This window comes from Ursus maritimus, unplaced genomic scaffold, assembly GCF_017311325.1.
Source record: "Ursus maritimus isolate PB19 unplaced genomic scaffold, ASM1731132v1 scaffold_27, whole genome shotgun sequence".
NCBI classification, from domain to species: Eukaryota; Metazoa; Chordata; class Mammalia; order Carnivora; family Ursidae; genus Ursus; species Ursus maritimus.
Window position 1 is genome coordinate 20,270,555 of NW_024425230.1, and position 19,183 is coordinate 20,289,737.

The 19,183-nt window shown below is 47.6% G+C and overlaps 1 protein-coding gene across 3 annotated transcripts in view; it reads left to right on the plus strand.

Moving 5' to 3' along the window:
• Positions 1-3,621: 3,621 nt before the first annotated feature.
• ABHD2 (abhydrolase domain containing 2, acylglycerol lipase) overlaps positions 3,622-19,183 on the plus strand; it is a 104,424-nt gene continuing 88,862 nt past the window's right edge. For all 3 annotated transcript variants that reach the window (XM_008687771.2, XM_040642785.1, XM_008687770.2), the window contains exon 1: positions 3,622-3,770. The gene's annotated coding sequence lies outside the window, so the exon portion shown is untranslated. The remainder of the gene's footprint in view (positions 3,771-19,183) is intronic.

Consider the following 19,183-nt stretch of genomic DNA (forward strand, 5'->3'; position numbering starts at 1 on the left):
TAAAACGAAAGGGGAGGCACTATTAAAAATTTTCCAGCGCAATAGGCCTAAACCAAGACTGTCCTGGGCATAAAACCACCCTATGCATTTTTTTATAGACAACTTTACATGCAGGTTTAAGGAAGGTACGTAAAACATAAACTGGCTATTCATCAGTTTTAAACAGTGAGTGGGAAGCTTTTTCCAATAACAAAACAAGCCAAACCCTTGAATTTCATCATAGTTTGTCCTCATGCAACGACTGCATACTGGGACTTAGAACTTCTAAACACATTTCATCTCCATTATCAGTGAGAAGCTAGCCAGGAAGTCTGGCCATGGAGAACTCTGACCTCCCTTCCTAGACTTTACACAGGCAGCGCTGATTGTGAAAAGAATGTAGTAATTTTTGACTCCTGAGAGCTGATGCTCTCAGGGCCTTTGAGAAATTCCATGAGCATCCACGCTGCAGATTTTAGCACTGTTTTGTCATTTTCGGCACATCCTTTCCCATTTCCCTCTCACTGATTATGGTGATGAGGTCTAGTCTCAAAAACCTTAACCCAGTCCTGGGAACCCTCTTTTGGTAAGGATATTGTAAAGGAAAAGTTTCACCGGCTGGTAGATATTGCTAGTAAAAAATAATCCTGCCTGTGGGGCATCTGGGTGGCTCAGTCGGTTGAGCATCGGACTCTTGGTTTTGGCTCAGGTCGTGATCTTGGGGTTGTAGGATCAAGCCCCACATCTGCTCCACACCCAGTGGGGAGCCTGCTTGAGATTCTCTCTCTCCCTCTCTCCCCACTGGCACATGCACGCTCACACACACTCTCTCTCAAATAAATAAATATATCTTAAAAAAAAAAATTCTGGGCGCCTGGGTGGTTCAGTTGGTTGAGCTTCCAACTCTTGATTTCAGCTCAGGTCATGATCTCAGGGTTGTGAGATCAAACCCCACCTCAGGTCTGTGCTCAGCTCGGAGTCTGAGTTTTTAAAAGTCTCTCGTTTTCCTTCTGTCCCTTTTCCCACTCATGTGCTCTCTCTCTCTGAAATAAATAAAATCTTAAAAAAAAATCCTGCCTATGTTGGGGGATGGATAAATGGGAACTTTCTGTACTTTCTACCCAATTTTGCTGTGAATCTTAAACTATTTATTTATTTATATAATTTTATTTACTTAAATGATCTCTACACCCAATGTGGGGCTCGAACTCACCATCCTGAGATCAAGAGTTGCACGCTCTTCTGACTGAGCCAGTCAGGCGACCCGAATCTACAACTATTTTCAAAAATGAAGTGTAGATGAAAACAAATCCTGAATTCTGTGATCCCCACTTCTGAGTGATCCCCGCTTCTGAGGGACTTAAAAAATGATCACCTTAGAGAAAGGGTCTTAAGTGGGCTCATTCTGGGCATCTTTTTTTTTTTTTTTAAGAGGGGGGAGAGCGAGAGAGAGAATTTTAAGCAGGCTCTATGCCCAGCCCAGAGCTTGACCTCATGGCCCTAAGATCATAACCTGAGCCGAAATAGGAATCCAAAGCTTAACTGGCTAAGCCACTCAGGCGCTCCCCCCACCCCTGCCCCCGTGCAACTTTTTGAGCCTTTGTGATGCAGTTGTGTTTTAGAATTCCTGAACTGGATGGATGTCCCTTTCTGGAACTGTTGGCTGAAGCTGTGCCCCTGACCTGGGGGAAAAAGTCCAACCAGTAGAGCAATCTACCCCTAACAGATGCTTTCTGTGGCTCTGAATCAAGCCAGAGAAATCTTCCCTGATCTTGGGAGCCACTTGAATGCCTTGCCGGACCTAACGAGACATCTCAGTCTCCTTTAGCAGACAGAAGCAGGAGTAGACCGGCATTGGGACAGGCCAGTTTCCCCAGCACGTGTGCAGACATGGTATGACCACCAAGCAGTACTATTTAAAGACAGGAGAACTGGAAAAATGGAGCAGAAACAAGTGTGCCTTCATGCGCGTGTGTGCGTGCCCGCGCATGCGCACACACACACAACTGGCGACAGATTTAAAGTTCTTTTCTGGTAGCCCAAGCTGTGTTACACAAGAGTCAGAACCCTGGGGGTCCTACTGAAGCCTGGGTTTTTCTTTTCCAAGCTGGAAGAGAATATAGAGGAATAAATAATTACTGAAGTGAAACTTTTTTTTTTTTATGGTAAGGTGGCAACTGACTGAAAAATACAGCATTGGCAAAAGATTCTTTCTCCTCCTTCGCCCTGGAACACCTTGGGTGTGGGTTCTCTCAAAGGCAGACCTAAAGGGTCTGGGGCTAAATTCAGGCCAAAGAGGCTGTTTCTGTTCACACTCTAGGACTTCCACGCCTTCAGAATGGGGATGGGCTTCAGGAGTCCCTGAAAGATTTTATGCAGTGGTTTCTGGCTCAGTGCTTATCAGCCTTCGAAGGGTTATTTGGTCATCCTCCATGAAACTTGAGCCACTGGACACTTGGAAGGCTGAACAGGAGGAGGAAAATTCCATTTTTTCCTTGTCATAATCCTGAAATGTGCTGGAAAAAAATTTAACATTGCTACAAATACTTCCCTTCTCTCACTAAATGCTCCTCCCATCTCATCCCCTCTCTCTCTCTTCCAGCCCTATGGTGCCCTGGTAGGTTGGCTCTGTCCACCCTTAAAAGGGGTTGCATTTCAAGTCAGTCAAGTGCTCTATTCTTGGTAAAGCACATGCCACTGCAAAAGCAGTTTCAGGCTCATAGAATTTTAGAACTGGGCCGAGTTCCATGGACCCCTGGAGGTGAGTGGATGGCGAACCAGTCTTGATTTAACGCCTGCGGAGTGCCAGGCACTAGTAGTGCTTACCAGGTTTACTTAATCTCTTTGTCAACTACTATTGTTACTCCCAGTTGCCAAAGAAATCAGGGTGCATGCAGAAGGGTTAAGTGACTTCCTCAAGACCATGCAACCAGTCTAAGTCAACAGCAGGTCTGACTCTAAAGGCTACTTTCCTCCAGGCTGCGTCCACTGGACTAGGGTTATCTTGAAGGCTGGAAGGGCCGTGGGACAGTGACAGGTCCACACAGCCCTGCATGTCCCCATCACCCTAACCCAGCTGGAAGGAGCCAGAGGCTGCTGTCTCCACATCCTTTCCTCTCCATGCGGCTCGGTGACTCACTATCCCCCCCTCCTCTCTCCCGATCATGACCGGTGTTGTGCGCTGTATCCTTGGCTACAGGTGAGTTAGTGGGTCCGCCTGGAGCCGGCGGACTTCGCAGCTGAGCTACCTAGTCGGCCTCCCTCCTCTCAACTTCACAAGACACCTGCCTTTACCCAGCCCCCAAAACAAGCTCGCAGTCACAATTGCTTCTCTCTGCGCACCCCGCCCCCATCAACATCAAACACGACCCATCCTTTCGCCCACCTCCCTTTTCCCCGCCCCCTCCGGGCCGGCCTTATCCAATAGCGTCTCAGCCCACGGGCTAAAGACGTCAAAGGTAACCAACTGTGGAGGACTTCTTTGCCGAGGGTGCCGCCTCCACTCTGAGGAGCATCTCCGCTAACCAATGAGCTGCCCACCGGGTGCAATGAGCTCGCGGGGCTCGCAGAGCAGCGGCTGGGCCGCCCAATGAGCGGTCGGGTTCTGTATCAGGGGCGTGGCAGAAGCGGTCGTCAGGGGCGTGGCGGCAGTTGCTTGGGCGGGGCCGGTAGCGGCGGGAGCTGCACTGGCCAGGGGTTCCGGCTGCATTTCCATGAGCGCCGCCGGCAGCCGCGGAGGTGCAGGAACCGGGCTGGGAGCAAGCTGGGCCGCGGTAGTCAACCACGCGCAGGTAAAACCACGGCGGAGCGAACTCCGCTTAGCCGGGATCGCGCCCGGTATCCGTCCGGCCAAACCGATGAGCCCCGAGGTTCCCGTCGTGGCTCGGCCCATCGCGCTGCTGCCTGCGCCTCTGATCCTCCGGGGCCTGTCACCTGGCGCCTCAGGGGTCCCGAGGGCCCGCTCGCTTAGTGGTGGAGAGGGAGGCAGCCTGGACCGCAGCGGGTGGGATACGCCTTTCTGAAAGCCCTTTGTCCCCTCCTACCCCGGGTACCGAGGATGGGGACATTCTTGATTGCGGCCTCCCTGCCAGCCATCCCTCCATCGGTGCTCACTCTTGGGACCTCTGGGGTCTGAGGAGGGGGTTTTGCTGACCCAGGCCTGATGATGGAGATCTGGGATCCGCACCTGGAAGGAGAGTGCCGAGGGGCCTGATTACAGCTCCGGGTATCCGGGGGTACCTCTGCGTTTCAGAGCTCCAGGGGCGCACCAAGGACCGATGGGTTCAAGTTGTAAGGAGGCAGCTTTTGACCCAGTCGGAAGCGCACTTATTGAGCTTGGCCCCACGCCAAGCACTGTTCTAGGCGCTTCGTGGGCTTTACCCACAGAGAGCTGTCCAGCAGTGTAAGCGGCTGCCTGTCCAGCGAGGCAGCCGGTGTCTTGACCTTGGAGGTGTCCAGGCTGAGGCCAGATGACAGCCACCTGTCAGGGATGCTTAGAAAAGACTCTCACAGGAGGGCTGCATGACCCACCTGTAAGGCCCTTCTCCGCTTACAGATGCACTCTGGGTGACCTTTAATGACTAGCTTAAGAAGGCTGTTTCTGGGGGTCTGTTAGTTGGGAGCTGGGGGTTGAATTCACCATAATGAATTTTGTGGTCTCAACTCTGAAGACTGAGTGTCAGCAAAGAGAATGGAGTATACGAAGAAGATAAGGTATATTTGGCCATCATGAAACTCTGTATTTAGAACTACCCTGGACTGCATTTCTTAATCTCCCCCAAATTCCTCTTTTGGTTGCCCCTCTCCAGGTGGGTCAGTTTCACCTGCATTCCGGTAACCAGATCCAAGGGCAGGTTCCAAGAATAGGCTCAAGAGAGGGGCCTGGGAGACTGTAGGTTTGGCACAGTTAATGTGGTCTGCTCCCCGAGCTTTTCCAGGGCCATTTCGTTACAACCGCATTAAGTCGAGTCCAAAGGAGAAACCATACAGTACCCCTTTCATTACTCCCTGTCATTCGCCTGAATGGAGAGGACATAGTAATCTTCTGAAGGTCAGGAGGCAGAGAAAGAACCTGAACATAACTTGCTGCTTGTTTCAGGACGAATTAATCTTTGAATAACCAGTCAGAAAGCAGACCAGGCCGTAGACTGTGGATGGTCAGCAGGGACTTGGGGGCGTTTTAGAGCTGAAGATCCCTGAACTCACCTAATCCATCTTCTCAGTGCACAGATGAGAAAACTAAGGCCTGCAGAGGTCACAGGGCTGACTGGTCATTGCAGAGCCATGACTAAGGGATGGTCTGTTGACCCTGGATTTAGCCAGTGCGTGACTCGTATTTTACTTGCATTCTTGGTATTTAAATTCTAGGGGAGTCCAGAGAGTTTAGGAGCACAGATTTTGGTGTGAGTGCTCAGATTGGAATCCTAACCTTACTTCTTAAAGCTGTAACCTTGGGCAAGTTAGCTAACCTCTCCATGCATCTGTTTGCTCACCCTATCAAACAAGAATGATGATGGTACTTAGATTGGAAGGTTGTTTTGAGGATTGCATGAGTTATTATATCTGGCACATAGTAACCACTATCGATTTGCCAAATAGGATGTTCTGTTGCCTTTTTATGCTTTTTCCCCCCACATCTATCGCGCAATATTTTCTATCAAGAACTAATTTTTTTTCCTGTCTCCTGCCCCCAATTCATTAAACATATTCCAGATTTCATTGTCGCACAAACGTCTGTGGAGTTGTCTAAGCCACACTGCATTTTAAAAAAATTTTTCTTTTATTGAATCATGTCCTTCATTTTCTCTGTTAGTCCTCTCCTTGTAATTGCACTGCTTTCAGACGACAAATCTCTCTTATTCCCTTTAAAAAGAGGGAAAGAAATCCTCCAAAGTGATAAACAAAGTCCCTGATAATACCAGTCTTCACAGCACCCTTCCAAATATCAGTTCCCTCTGTTTGGCCCTCCTGCCCATTTGTCAGTGTGATGCAGCTTGATTATAAATGGGTGAACATTTTTAGATTAAGATTTCATGAGCCACTGTATTAAGTGCTTTTCGGAAGTTCAAGGATCGTGTGTCAAATGCATTTAAGCAAGTTACTTAGTCATTCGAGCAGGGGGAGCACCAGGAGCGCCCACGTTGCCTGGCAGGAACACAAGTGTGTGACTGATTTCCGCTGGGAATGTAGCTTCTTCACCGGTTTGTCTGTTCTCTTCTCGAGCTTGAAATAAACGAGATGGCAAGTACAATGGAACAGCTTTTCCTCTCGCTGTAGTTGGAAAAGTTCCCTTTCTTTTCTTTTTTCCTTACAGCTTCGTTTCCTTTATTGTCTTCACGGCTTTGGTAAATACCTTCTCTCGGGTTGCCAGCCAGTTCCCTTTTAATTGGAAGATACCTGTCACCTTTGTTTCCAGCCTTTGGTTTCCCTTATCTGTTTTTGTGAGTTTCCTAGGATGAACCACAGACGGTCAGATTCATTGATGGCACCTTCTTGAGAGTTGATTCTGAGTTTGGGGGTTTTGTTTCTGGACATCCTATAGAGCTCAGCCATTTTAGAATAATTGTTTTAGTTTCTTTGTGTGTTAATATGGGCCCCTTTCTCTCTACCTCGCTTTCTTTTCCTTAACATCTTGCTTCTCGTTTGCTGCTATTCCTTAATTCTTCCACTTAAACCTTTGTCCTGGTCATCTCCAACAGAGCCCGCAAAGAGTCTAGTGGTTCCCCTTGCCCAGAACACAAGATCATTTCTTTGGTCCTATGGGAGACAGGGGTGGAGTCTTATTTTTTTGCCTAAATCCTGGTTCTTTGAAAAACCCTAGCAGGGAGACTTCCAAAATAATAGAATTTCGTGTGGCAGAATTCCTGCTNNNGTCTTCTGCTCGCAGTAGCCCGCTGTTTATTGCAGCCTGGGTTTTGAGTACTCCTGGACCAATTTGAGAGTGTGGATGACTCGAGCATGAGGTGTTGAAGCCTTTCTGTTCCATTTTGGACTAAACTGTCCCCAGAAACAAAGCCCAAGGGGTTCAGGCTGCCTCTGGATGTGGTCTGGCTTGAGAATTTTATATACCAGTTTTCTGCGTCCCAACCTCTTGGGCCAGGCAAGGACATTTTTAACCCCTGTGCTGCTATTTTTGTGTCAACGCTGTGTGCGTGCTGATGTCACCTCCCCGAAGGATCATTTTTCATATCTGCATATTTATTTTTGTGGTCTGGGTTCCAGGGCATCATGTTTTTTGGATTAAACGTGTTCTTTTTATAAAATGGCTGGTGTGGACAGATGATTACGCCTGTTGTTATCCGTGAAGCTTGGGCACTGGACCCCGTTGCAAGGTCCCCTTTTCTGATCTTTTGTAATAGTGAAATAGCAGACAGGTAAAGAGCTTACTAGAGAACTGGAACATCGATACCCTTGGGTTTGCCCTGTTTCTGATTTTCTTTTGTTGCCTTTAAGTAGAGGTTCATTAAGTTCAACAAACGGGGCATCTGGTGTGCGCCAGGAAAACAGCTGTCCGGATGAACAGGTGTGTTCCGTTTGCTGCATAAGGACTGTTCTGTTTTTCCTTTACATTGAACACGTTTTTCATGTTTTTCATTCAAATTTTTAAAAATGGGTGATGCATTTACACGACGAATGACAACATTCGAAAGGCACAAAAGGCGAGACAGTAAACACATCTCCGTCCGCCCCTGACTCCGGCTACCTACTTCTGTTCCTTAAGGGGCGACCATGATCCTGATTTCCGCATCCTCCAGGGGTGTTCCGTGCACAGCTAGGACGTTATATATATCCATTAGCGAATTCATCACTATCATCCCCTTCCCTTTCACACACATGGTAGCATGTTATACATGCTATTTGGAACCTTGCTTTTTTTTTTTTTTCACTTAATGTTTCTTGGCAGTATGGAAAGAGAGCTCCGGTGTCGTTTTTTATGAAGGTGGTCTGTTTTGGATGTCTGCTTTCCGTTTCTAAGGATGCTAAGAACCAGTCTTACTTAGGCATCAGCCTCGCATGGAGATCCTAAAGCATTTTATGGATATTTAGGGGCAACTCTGTTTCTTCCCTATATCCCATCGTCGCTGTAAGCCTGAGAAGAGGCCAGGTGAGGTGGAGCGCTCCTCTTAAAGGTCATCCTAGGGGGAGAGTGGGAGCATTGGAGAATGAGGAGCAGTGGCCCTCGGGCCCTTCACCTTGCCCGCTGGGCAGAATGTACTAGAATTGCCAGCACGTCTGTCACATCAACCCCGGCTCCTGCACCGTGGGGCTGGCTCCGTTGGTCCTTGCCCCAGAGCATTGGGAAGGAACCCTGCACCTCACCACTGCCCTTCCTGTTTGGGTAGCTTTGTTCAGTGCCCCACCCCTTTCCTCCAGGAAAAACCAGCTCTCCCACCTGCGCCTCTGTGAAGCATCTTTCCTAAAGCAACATTTGGGAATGTGATTTTGGTTGTTCTTAGGAGTGTTTCCCAAATTCTCTAAACCACTTTACCATTTCCAAGGTCTGAACCCAATATGGCCTGGCCAAGCTTTCTGTGACGGTGACTCGAAGAAGAGAGTTTCGGGGTTCTTCCTATTTGAATTTTCTATGGCTGCATTCATGTTTTATATAACTGCACAGAATTAAACATGGTCTTGTGGTCTTCTGTGGCCCCCAGATCTTGCCTGTTGTTCTGCTTCCCTCTTTTCTTGAAATGTGCCTTAATCTTCATCGTGCTTTCATTTACCTCCGAGTCTAATTTAGAGTCACCTTGAGGGCGCCTGGGTGGCTCAGACGTTAAGTGTCTGCCTTCAGCTCAGGTCATGATCCCAGGGTCCCGGGATCGAGCCCTGAATCAGGCTTCCTGCTCAGCGGGAAGCCCACTTCTCTTTCCTCCACTTCCCCTGCTTGTGTTCCTTTTCTCTCTGTCAAATAAATAGATAAAATCTTTAAAAAAGAAAAAAAAGAGTCACCTTGAAATCAAATTGAACCACCAAGGTCTTAGCCAGTCTAATCTGGAGTCACTGCTTTCTGGTCTTTGCTCAGTGCTGGGTGTCCACATTATCAACCAGTTGTACCATGGATACTGTGCTATGTGATAGGAGAGGGAAGTGGCCTTATCAGTTATGCCTTTCCCGGTGTCCTGGGGGTAAAACAGAAGCTTTGAAAATCGCCCCATTTGTGCACAGTCAGTCCAAACATGTATTCATGTACTGTTCCCTTAGTCATGTCAGAGCATGAAAAAAAAGGAAGTCCAACATGGGATTGCCAAATTTTCCCCTTTTCAGAGAAGGAAATAAAAAAGCCCTGTCATCTCCTGTGTTGCCATCTTTTTATTTATTTGTTTTTTTTTTTTTTAAAGATCTTATTTATTTATCTTAGAGAGAGAGAGAGAGAAAGAAAGAAAGAACAAGGAGGAGCAGAGGGAAAGGGACAAGCAGACTCCACACTGAGCACAGAGCCTGACTTGGGGCTGGATCTCACGACCCTGAGATCATGACCTGAGCTGAAATCAAGAGTCGGATGCTTAACCGACGGAGCCAGCCAGGTGCCCCCGGTTTGTTTATTTTTAAGTAAGCCCCGCGCCCAACGTGGAGCTCACACTCACGACCTCGTCGAGATCAAGGGTCGCAGGCTCCACCAGCTGAGCCAGCCAGGTGCCCCTGTTGTTGCCATCTTTTGGGAAAAGATGTCTTAACACCAAACATGTGTTAATTGATCAAAAGGTTGAGCAGGTGGCGATGGAGTCATGGTGCTGTGGCGGGGGGCTGCTGAAGAAGAGGATTCTGTTCAAGGAAGTTTCTACTTTTTTGGTTTCCTTAAGCAGTGCTGGCTGTTATCTTGCTGGGATACCAGACCACAGCTGGCCTAGTCGCGGCAGTGTTTGGTGTGGGTTTGTGCCCGGTGTTTTCAGGTGGTTTGGACCACACCTGTTGATCTGTAGTCGGAGCACCTCAGAGTGATATGAGCCAGTGCGCCGTGGGGTCTTGATTTGTTCATGTCTACGGTGCCAGGTTGCGGTTCTTAAGGACAAGGAGAGGGGGAGGCTGGGACAGGATGCCAGCCACTCATTGGAATTGAGACCCTCCAGTGAATTTACACGTCAGTCTTTTGAAGCATCCGCTTAAACTTATTAAATTCTCGAGTTACCATGTCAGGTGGTGGCTCATATTGTTTCTGAGATAGATTGTGACTTCTCATCTGCGTCCCCACGGCACTTTTTGCTCTACTCTAACACCGTACCATTCCATCCCAAGTCAAGGATATGTCCTAGAGATCCGCTGGGTTCTCCTTAAATTAAGAACATTCAGACTTTTTGGTTTCATGTTAACAATAATTGGAAGCATTTCAAAAGCCTGTCCTGGATCATTGGGTTATCCCTTATTGTATCTGGGCCTAGCCATATGGCTTCAGTGCCCCCCATTTGTGTGTGAATTTCCCGTGAGTTGGAGCCAGGTAAACTGCTACAGAGAAGAGGATAGAAGGACTTAGGGTGGAGAAGATAAGTAGTGTCCAGAGCAGCCAGGGGATAGCACAAAGCCCGGTGCCAATGAAGGCTGCAGCAGCGCTCCCAGCAGAGAGGGGGGGACCCAAGAATGCAGCTGTCACACTGTGCCTGGTGCTCACCCACAGGACCTGCCCAGGAGGGGCCAGGAACACGGTGACATGGTCGTGGGATTTCCAGTCTGAAAAATGGCATCAGGGTCCCCTGGCTGGCTCAGTCAGAAGGGCTTGTGCCTCTCCATCTCAGACTCGTGTGAGTTTGAGCCCCACGGGGAGTGTAGAGATTACTTAAAAATAAAGAAACTTAAAAAGTTTTTAAAAAATGGCATCAGCCTCATTGTATTAGTGCAGTTAATCTGATCTTTACCGTTTGAACAATATTATTTGTATTTATTTGTACATATGTCTCGGTCCCCATCATTGTAAAAGTGCAGAAAGAAGTTTGTGCCGAGTTTTATGTTTGTACATTTTAAGAAATAGTATGATAAAGAATAATAGAATAGAACTAACTCAGATTTAAGAATTGAATTAAAAGCCCTCAGGGGAGCTGGCAGGACTATTTTTTTTTCCCCTCAGAGGGGAGGCTCCAACGTAGGAGCCCTAAGCTCTGTGGAGCAGACTGAGGTTGCCAGTCACGTTTGTGTCATGCGCAGCTCTTTCCATGCGCGGAGCACTTTGGAAATATTAATTGGGTTGAAATGCGGAGCTAGTTTGCCTCATTGGTGTCCTGCCTCAATGAGAGCCTGTCTGTACGTGTAGCTGGCACTGAGCGTCCACACTAGTAGAAGGGAGCCCTCCAGAGGTGATTTCATTGGTTTTTTTTGCTGGTTGAGTTGTGGAGTTAAATTTGGAGTTTATTTCCTGTTGAGATTTGCACGACCTGCTCACTGTAGTGGGAGCAGCCTGCGACTGTTTACTGGGAATGACTGTTATTTACCATAATCATCCCAAGGACAAAGGAGTCTTTTTTTTTTTTTTTAAGATTTTATTTATTTATTTGCCAGAGAGAGGCAGCGAGAGAGGGAACACAAGCAGGGGGAGGGGCAGAGGGAGAAGCAGGCTTCCCACTGAACAGGGAGCCCTATGCGGGGCTTGATCCCAGCACCCTGGGATCATGACCTGAGCTGAAGGCAGACACTTCACGACTGAGCCACCCAGGCGTCCCAGGACAAAGGAGTCTTGACGGTCTCTGAAGTTGGGCACGCACTTGAGCCTCAGTGACTATGGGAGACTATTTGTAGTGTAGCTAAATAATCATTCATTCATTCATTAGCTTTTGTTATGGGAATTTGAAAGATATATAGAACTAGAATCATATAGTGAACCCCCACGTGCCATCACCTGCTTCAACAGTGATCAACTCAGGACCCCCCCCTGACTCCTCTGTTCTCCTAGCCACTCCCCAGCCCGTGTTAATTTGGAAGTAGATCCCAAACATCATGTTGTTGTATCTATAAATATTTCCATGATACCACCTAAAAATAAGGGTCCCTTTATTAAACATGATTATAAAACTATTATTACACTTTAAAGAGTAACAGTGATTCTTTACAATCAACTATCATTTGGTTCGTCTATTTGAACAGATAGGTCAAATTCCCGATTGTTTTAAAATGTCAGAAATGCTTTTCTTCTTCTTTTAAAGATTTTATTATTATTGTTATTATTATTATTATTATTTTGAGAGAGAGAGTGCGAGCAGGGAGGGAGGGGCAGAAGGAGAGGGTTGTGTATGTTGTCTTGATCCTTGCTTCAAGGGGGGCTCATATCTCATGACCCTGAGATCATGACCTGAGCCAAAATTAAGAGTCAGGTGCTCAACGGACTGGGTGCCACCCAGGCGCCCCTCTTTTTTTTTTTTTTATATTTTATTTATTTATTCGACAGAGATAGAGACAGCCAGTGAGAGAGGGAACACAAGCAGGGGGAGTGGGAGAGGAAGAAGCGGCTCATAGCAGAGGAGCCTGATGTGGGGCTCGATCCCATAACGCCGGGATCACGCCCTGAGCCGAAGGCAGACGCTTAAACGCTGTGCCACCCAGGCGCCCCCCCTCTTTCTTTTTTATATAACAGGCAGCATTTTGTGTATGTTGTCTTGATCCTTGCTTCTGTTCACTTCTTGTGGAATGATGTGTTTTAGCAAATTTCCACATGCATCGTGCTTCATCCTATCAACTTTCTCAGGGATCTAATTATGACATTATTCTCCCTAAAAATTGAGGGAAACACAATATTCCTAGGAGCGTGTGATTGTACTCGAGGGTTTCATTTGGTCAGCAAACATTTATCGAGCCCTTCCTGGGGCCTGCGCACCCTCTTCCCCACCATCAGCCCACGCTTGGCCCCGAGGCCACGGTCCATCAATGCCTGCTGAGCTTCCGGCTCCTCACAGCGGGCTCCCTGTGTGGCCTGCACTGTGTTCCCACCGTGGACTTCAGCTTCTCCGCTTCCAGATGCCTTGGCTGCTATGCTCTTCTCTATTCTGGTCGTGTAAATAAGACGGTCACCCTCTCTTGTCAATGACATTGAAAAACGTGCCCTTCTAAATAGGATGATGGGAAATGCCAAGTAGCTTATAGCCGAGGATATTTTCCCCAATTTGGAAAACACAGCCCCTTTCTTGGGTCTATCATTAATATCACTCATCAGTCTATTTATTGACTCTACATAGAAAGCTGGATGTTGCCAGAGAAATCTTATCTTTGCCACCAAAGAGCTCCTAAGAGGAAGGCAGATTTTTTTTTTTTTAAAGATTTTATTTATTTATTCAACAGAGATAGAGACAGCCAGCGAGAGAGGGAACACAAGCAGGGGGAGCGGGAGAGGAAGAAGCAGGCTCATGGCGGAAGAGCCCGATGTGGGGCTCGATCCCAGAACGCCGGGATCACGCCCTGAGCCGAAGGCAGACGCCCAACTGCTGTGCCACCCAGGCGCCCCAGCAGATTTTTTTTTAAGGCTCTCTTTGGATGGGAGAGGGCTCAGAGAGCATCCATCAATGGGGCTGAAGTAGTCAGGATCCATTCAGCTCCTCAAAGGGCCTCTGGGGTGGATAGGTGCCTCGCCTCTCTATATTCCTGTATATTCCTGGAACCTTACCCAGGCCTGGAACAGGGAGGGTCCCTGGGCCTCAGTTTCCTTGCATACACTAATAATAACTCACAGAACTATTGCGAATACTAAATGAGGTAATGTCTGAGGACGCACTTTGTAAACAGCACATTATGTAATTGGTCTCTACTGTCAACTTCGGGGTATTTCGTGACATGTTTGAGGAATAACTGAGGTAAGGTATTTAAATCACAAGTGTTTGATAAACCGTAGAGCTACGCAAGTAGGCATTTTTCCTATCATCTGGTTCTGCCCCTTCATTTTCAAGGTGCAGTGACTTAACACCAGCCAGAGTGCACTACCGGGTCCTGGGGTGAGGGTCTTCAAACCCTAACTTGTGGTTTGCAAACTTAATCTTTTCTCTGGGTGGCCGACAGAGAAGCGCATGGTTTGGAAAGGGGACAGGAGTGTGTACACGTGGGACCCACTTGTCCCCGTAGGAGATGGTTAGATTGGATCGGTCATGATCGCTCACAGGCAAGTCTGGGAGCTGGACTTACCAGGCTTGACGCCCCAGACGTGGGGCTCCGGACTGTGATTCTCTAGCTTGTTAGATGAAGCCAGCCCCTCCTCCTCTGCTTTCTCTGGTGAGGACACCACTGCGGAGTTAGCACTGTGTTTGCCTTTTTAGTTTTTATGGTAATAGCAGGACACTCTTATTACCCCATTTTAATGGGTAAGGACACTGAGATGCAGAGAGGTTAAGAGGCTTGCCCGAAGTCACACCATCAGTAAGTGGGACAGTTGCCCTTCAGGCCGGGTCTGTCTGGCCCCCAAGCCTGTGAATTTCTCCACCCTGCTGTGAGTGGCCTCTACCCCGACGTCAGTGCACACCCACAGAAAGCATCTCGATGAAGTAGAAATCTTTGTCACAACAATCGTCCTGACCTATTTACACAGACTTGTTTCAGACACCATAGATATTTGAGGAGGGATTTCACCATTTTCCATCGATGCCAGAAAGGATCCCTGTGTTACAATTCCACCAACGTTCCGGGGCGCCTGGGTGGCTCAGTCGGTTAAGCGTCTGCCTTTGGATCCTGGGTCCTGGGAATGGAGCCCCATGTCCACTGCTCAGTGAATACTCTCCTTCTCCCTCCCTCTGCTGCTCCCCCTGCTTGTGCGCTCTCTCTAATAAACAAATAAAATCTTTTTTTTTTTAAGCTTTTATTTATTTATTTAACAGAGAGAGACAGCCAGCGAGAGAGGGAACACAAGTAGGGTGAGTGGGATAGGAAGAAGCAGGCTTCCCAGTGGAGCAGGGAGCCCGATGCAGGGCTCGATCCCAGGACCCTGGGATCACACCCTGAGCCCAAGGCAGACGCTTAACAACTGAGCCACCCAGGCGCCCCTAAACAAATAAAATCTTAAAAAAAAAAATCCACCAACATTTCAATCTAGGTTAACCTAGGATTAATTGTTTTCAAGTTTGTATTTTCTGGATTATGTCATAAGCTCATGTGTGTTGGAAAATACCATAGACAGTTTTGCATTGGGTGTTTTGGAAGAATTAGCAGAAATTGTGAGTCTTCTAATGGTATTTCGGTACTTAGCTGATTGCCAGCAATCAACGAGTAGCTTTCTGTCTGCCTTTTCTCTGGGTACCTTTCCTTCTGCTACCTAAAACAGCCTGTTTGGGGCTTTGGATTCTCTTTCTTTATGTGTGACCAGTTTTTGAAGTAGATTGATTTATCGCTCTTTGAACCTACTAAGATATGCTTTAGACAAACAAGGGGAAACGGTAAAAGAAATATGGTATCACACAGTAGCTTCTCTGAGTGATGGAAAGGGGAAAACTTTCATTTAGATGGATAATTATTTGCCTGAACTCCAAGATGTTCTTTAAAATATCCAAAAGCTGCTGACAGCCCGGGTCACGTTGAGCTTTCTCTTTTGCTCCACAGTAATGTGGCAGTTACTCACGAGGACCTGTACCTTTCAGCCTAGTGTAATAATCTCCTCGTGAGAAAATTCTGCTCGAGGGATCAGAATGGTGAGGCGTTAGGCCTTCCCACGGACTCAGTCAGTGCATATGTACGGAGTGCCCCACCGCATGCTCAACGCCTTTACATTTAAACTTGTGTAGAATTTCCATGAGGATTGAATTAGAAGGGCATGGACCAGAGTCCCCAACAGAGACAAAAGGAATATGAATCATTACTTTTATGGGGAGATGAGGCTAGTTACGAAATCTTCTAGTTATGAAAGGGTGTTTGCAAAATGCAAAGGTGGGAAACGGTATGATTTTTAGGGCCTTATGAAGGCTCCCAAAATGAAGGTTCCTGTGTAGTTCAGCAGGTCATACAAAACTCTTTGCGTGGTTAACACTGTGTGTTAACTCTTTTTTTTTTTTTTAAAGATTTTATTTATTTATTTGACAGGGACAGCCAGCAGAGAGGGAACGCAAGCAGGGGGAGTGGGAGAGGAAGAAGTAGCCTCCTAGCGGAGGAGCCTGATGTGGGGCTCGATCCCAGAACGCTGGGATCACGCCCTGAGCCAAAGGCAGACGCTTAACGACTGCGCCACCCAGGCGCCCCTGTGTGTTAACTATTCTTAACAAAAGAAAAACGATTTGGATGCCATCGAGGGCTTGCAGTGATAGTCAGATGGCAAATGACAATGCTTGTCCAACGTCCCTTGGATTGGGTGACATGGAGCCAACTAAATAAAGGCTTCTCACACCTCCTGCCACGTGCCCCCAGACCCTCAGTGTGCCCACGCAGCGCACGCGGCCACAGCCAGATATGTGTGGCACCATCTTCTCCTTGTAAGTAAAGCCCCGAAGCTTCATTCCACAATGACTCACTCCCTCTGCTCCCAAACCCGTCCCTCTTGCCCTGTCTGCCTGTCTCCTGACTGTCCGGCATTCTTGGACGTTGGCTGGCTCAGCCCAAGAGCCCAACCTGATGTCTGCGCCCGACCCTGCTTCTCATCTTCTCTCATGTCCCCCCTCTTCCCATGGGTCCCTCGCTATCTGAGCCCACCTCCTTCCTTCTCCTTCCTTTGTTTGGATTCCTCTAGTATTTGTGGTTGGCTCTTTAGGATCCCGTACTTAATTAAATACGCACGGAGTTGCAGTATTTCCCAATTATTCCCTGAATGCCGTGTTTTATACTGCCCTTGCAGTCCGCACCGAGCTGAGAATGAAGCTAATGCCTTCGGTACCCTTGGGGCGTAGGGTGGAAGGTCAAAAGAGGGGTGTGGATTTGCATAACATCCTCCCCACCCCCGTGGTATCAACACACTTTTTTTTTGGTGGGGGAGGGGGATAGTTTTGTCCTTTTCACTTACAAGCCACCGCTTTATCCATGAGGGTGCTTCCAATTTACAGATAAATCAGTTTTTGAGAAACGGGATCACTCTCTTTTCCATTTATGGAGAAGCAGTTCCCTCATTTCTGATGAAAGAATCTTCCTTGATGGCTGGTTCCTCGTCTCTCAGGAGACACGTGCGCATGGGGGAAGCCCAGGAGAGGAGCTTCCTCCCTGTAAAGTGAGCTAGTGGCTGAGACGCACGTGCCTTACGGTACACAGTGTTGTGTGGACCTCTCCTGTGGCGTGGGGTGGTGGTAGCCCAAGGTGGAGTTTGAGATGATGCGTGGCTGATACGGGTAAGCTTTAGACAAAAACCAGAGGAGGCGGCTGGGTGACGCGGTAGCGTTGGGACTTGCCTTTGGGCCTTAAAGAAGGCTGAGAAAGCTTGCTTCCCAAGGAGGAGGCAAGACTGGGAGAGGCCTGAACAATAGTGAGATGTTTGTGTTGGATGCAGGAGGAGACAGAACATGGGAGGGTGTGAACCCACTTCTGTCTGTTTACTTCGAAAAGTGATCTATTTAGCAGAGACCTCAAAGTATATCAACTCTTCCTGTCTTAGAACTTTTGAATTTTTATTTTTCTAGCTATTTCAGTGTCATCGGTAAAGGATCTGATAAAGCCAAGCTCAGGACAGCCTGGGGGACCAATTCCATGCTCTTCATGTATCTAAAGTCCCTAGCTATTGCTTTAAAACTAACATTTTTATAATCTTGAAATATTTAATAAGGCAGCTTTCCTCTAAAAAGCTCAAGACATTTTACAAACTTTATCTTGAGTATATCTGTGGATATTTCATAATCATAAAGCTTTTTTTAACCTACTTAATTTCATTAATTACTTTCCCTTAATAACCTGTAGTGTTTAACCTCCCCTCTCCCATTTTATAGAAGAAAAACCAAACTTTCATAAAACTTAGATCATTCACTCAGGGTCACCCAAGGTCATTTGGCAGAATCTGAACTCAAACCCAGGTTGTCCGATTCTAAAATCTGTTGTTTGATTATAGCTCATGAGCTCCTAGGGTAAGCTTCAAAATGCCCAGAGAGGGCAAGTGATCTGCCCGGAGTTGCACAGCACAGCATGTTTAGAGGAGAGAATAACTCCAGATGCCACTGGAAGCCACTGGTCTGGAGACACAAATGGAATCCCTTCCCTCTTCTCGCAGCCAGAATCCAGCACCTCTGGGTCCTTCTACTTGGGTTGTGACCTAGAAGCTGGGGACGAGGCTCCGTTGAGTGGCAGAAGCTAGGTAGGGCCTCCATGGAGGGGCTGGCTTGTTTAGTACCAGGTGGTGACTCTCTCACAATATCCTTTCTTTCATTTTTAGCCCGAGGGCCTGAGTGTGAGTCAGTCCTTCATATTAGCATTTAACCAGTGGAGTTTGTCTTCTAAGCCTTGGGCATTTGTCACAATGAAATCCATGTGACCTTTAGGCCTGCTGCTTTAAGCTGCCATGAGATCCTGTTTCTACTCACAGCATCTGAGGTATTTATAAAACAGAAATAAGTTAAGCATGCTTTAAGATGCATGCACATTGTATACCCTTGCCTCCAGAACCTTTTTGGCCTTGGAAGGGCAAAGATCCCAGAACCTTTCCTGCTTTCTAGGCCTGTGTTAAAGGGTCTGGTGGCTGAGCCCCGAGAGGAGCTCTCACTCCCACAACTAACCGAATTCATCATCAAAACAGAGCCAGGAGGAGCTGGAGGGCTGGTGAGGTAGCCCAGTGGGCAAAGTCTCTCTCCCTTGGGGCCCTAGGGGCAAGGGGCTTGACCTGCTGGTCAGGTCTTCTCACACGTCTACTTCTTGACACTTGCATGGTGAAGGGCTAATGCCAGAGGTACCGTGGGCTGCATGTGTGATGCTTTCATTGTGGGGTGTGCAGTCTGGATGTCTTAGCCAGGTAGTTGTGCTCTGCTCTGGCCCTAGGGGCCTTGGGAATCCAGAATGTTCAGAAATGGGGATTCCCAGTTACTTTTATTTTCTGTCTGAGGGTAGCTTGTAAGTCTCCTGTTTTAGCTCTGGGTGAAACTTCCCTCTTCAGTCAAGGCCAGTGCCAGGCACAAGTTAGGTCTTGCCCTCCCGCCATTTTCTCCAGTTTCCTTCTTCTGGTAGTTTGTTTGCAGACATAGAAGACTGGGCAGGAGCCGTACTGTTCCCAGGAAATTTCTTTTGTGTAATAAATCCAGAGAGGCTCTTCAATTGTACCCTTCTCTTAAAAACTCCAGGAAACTGGGCGCTTATGTTTCTTGGGTTCTGGCAAACTGAGATTTGCTTTTGATGTTACAGAATTTACTTACAGCGT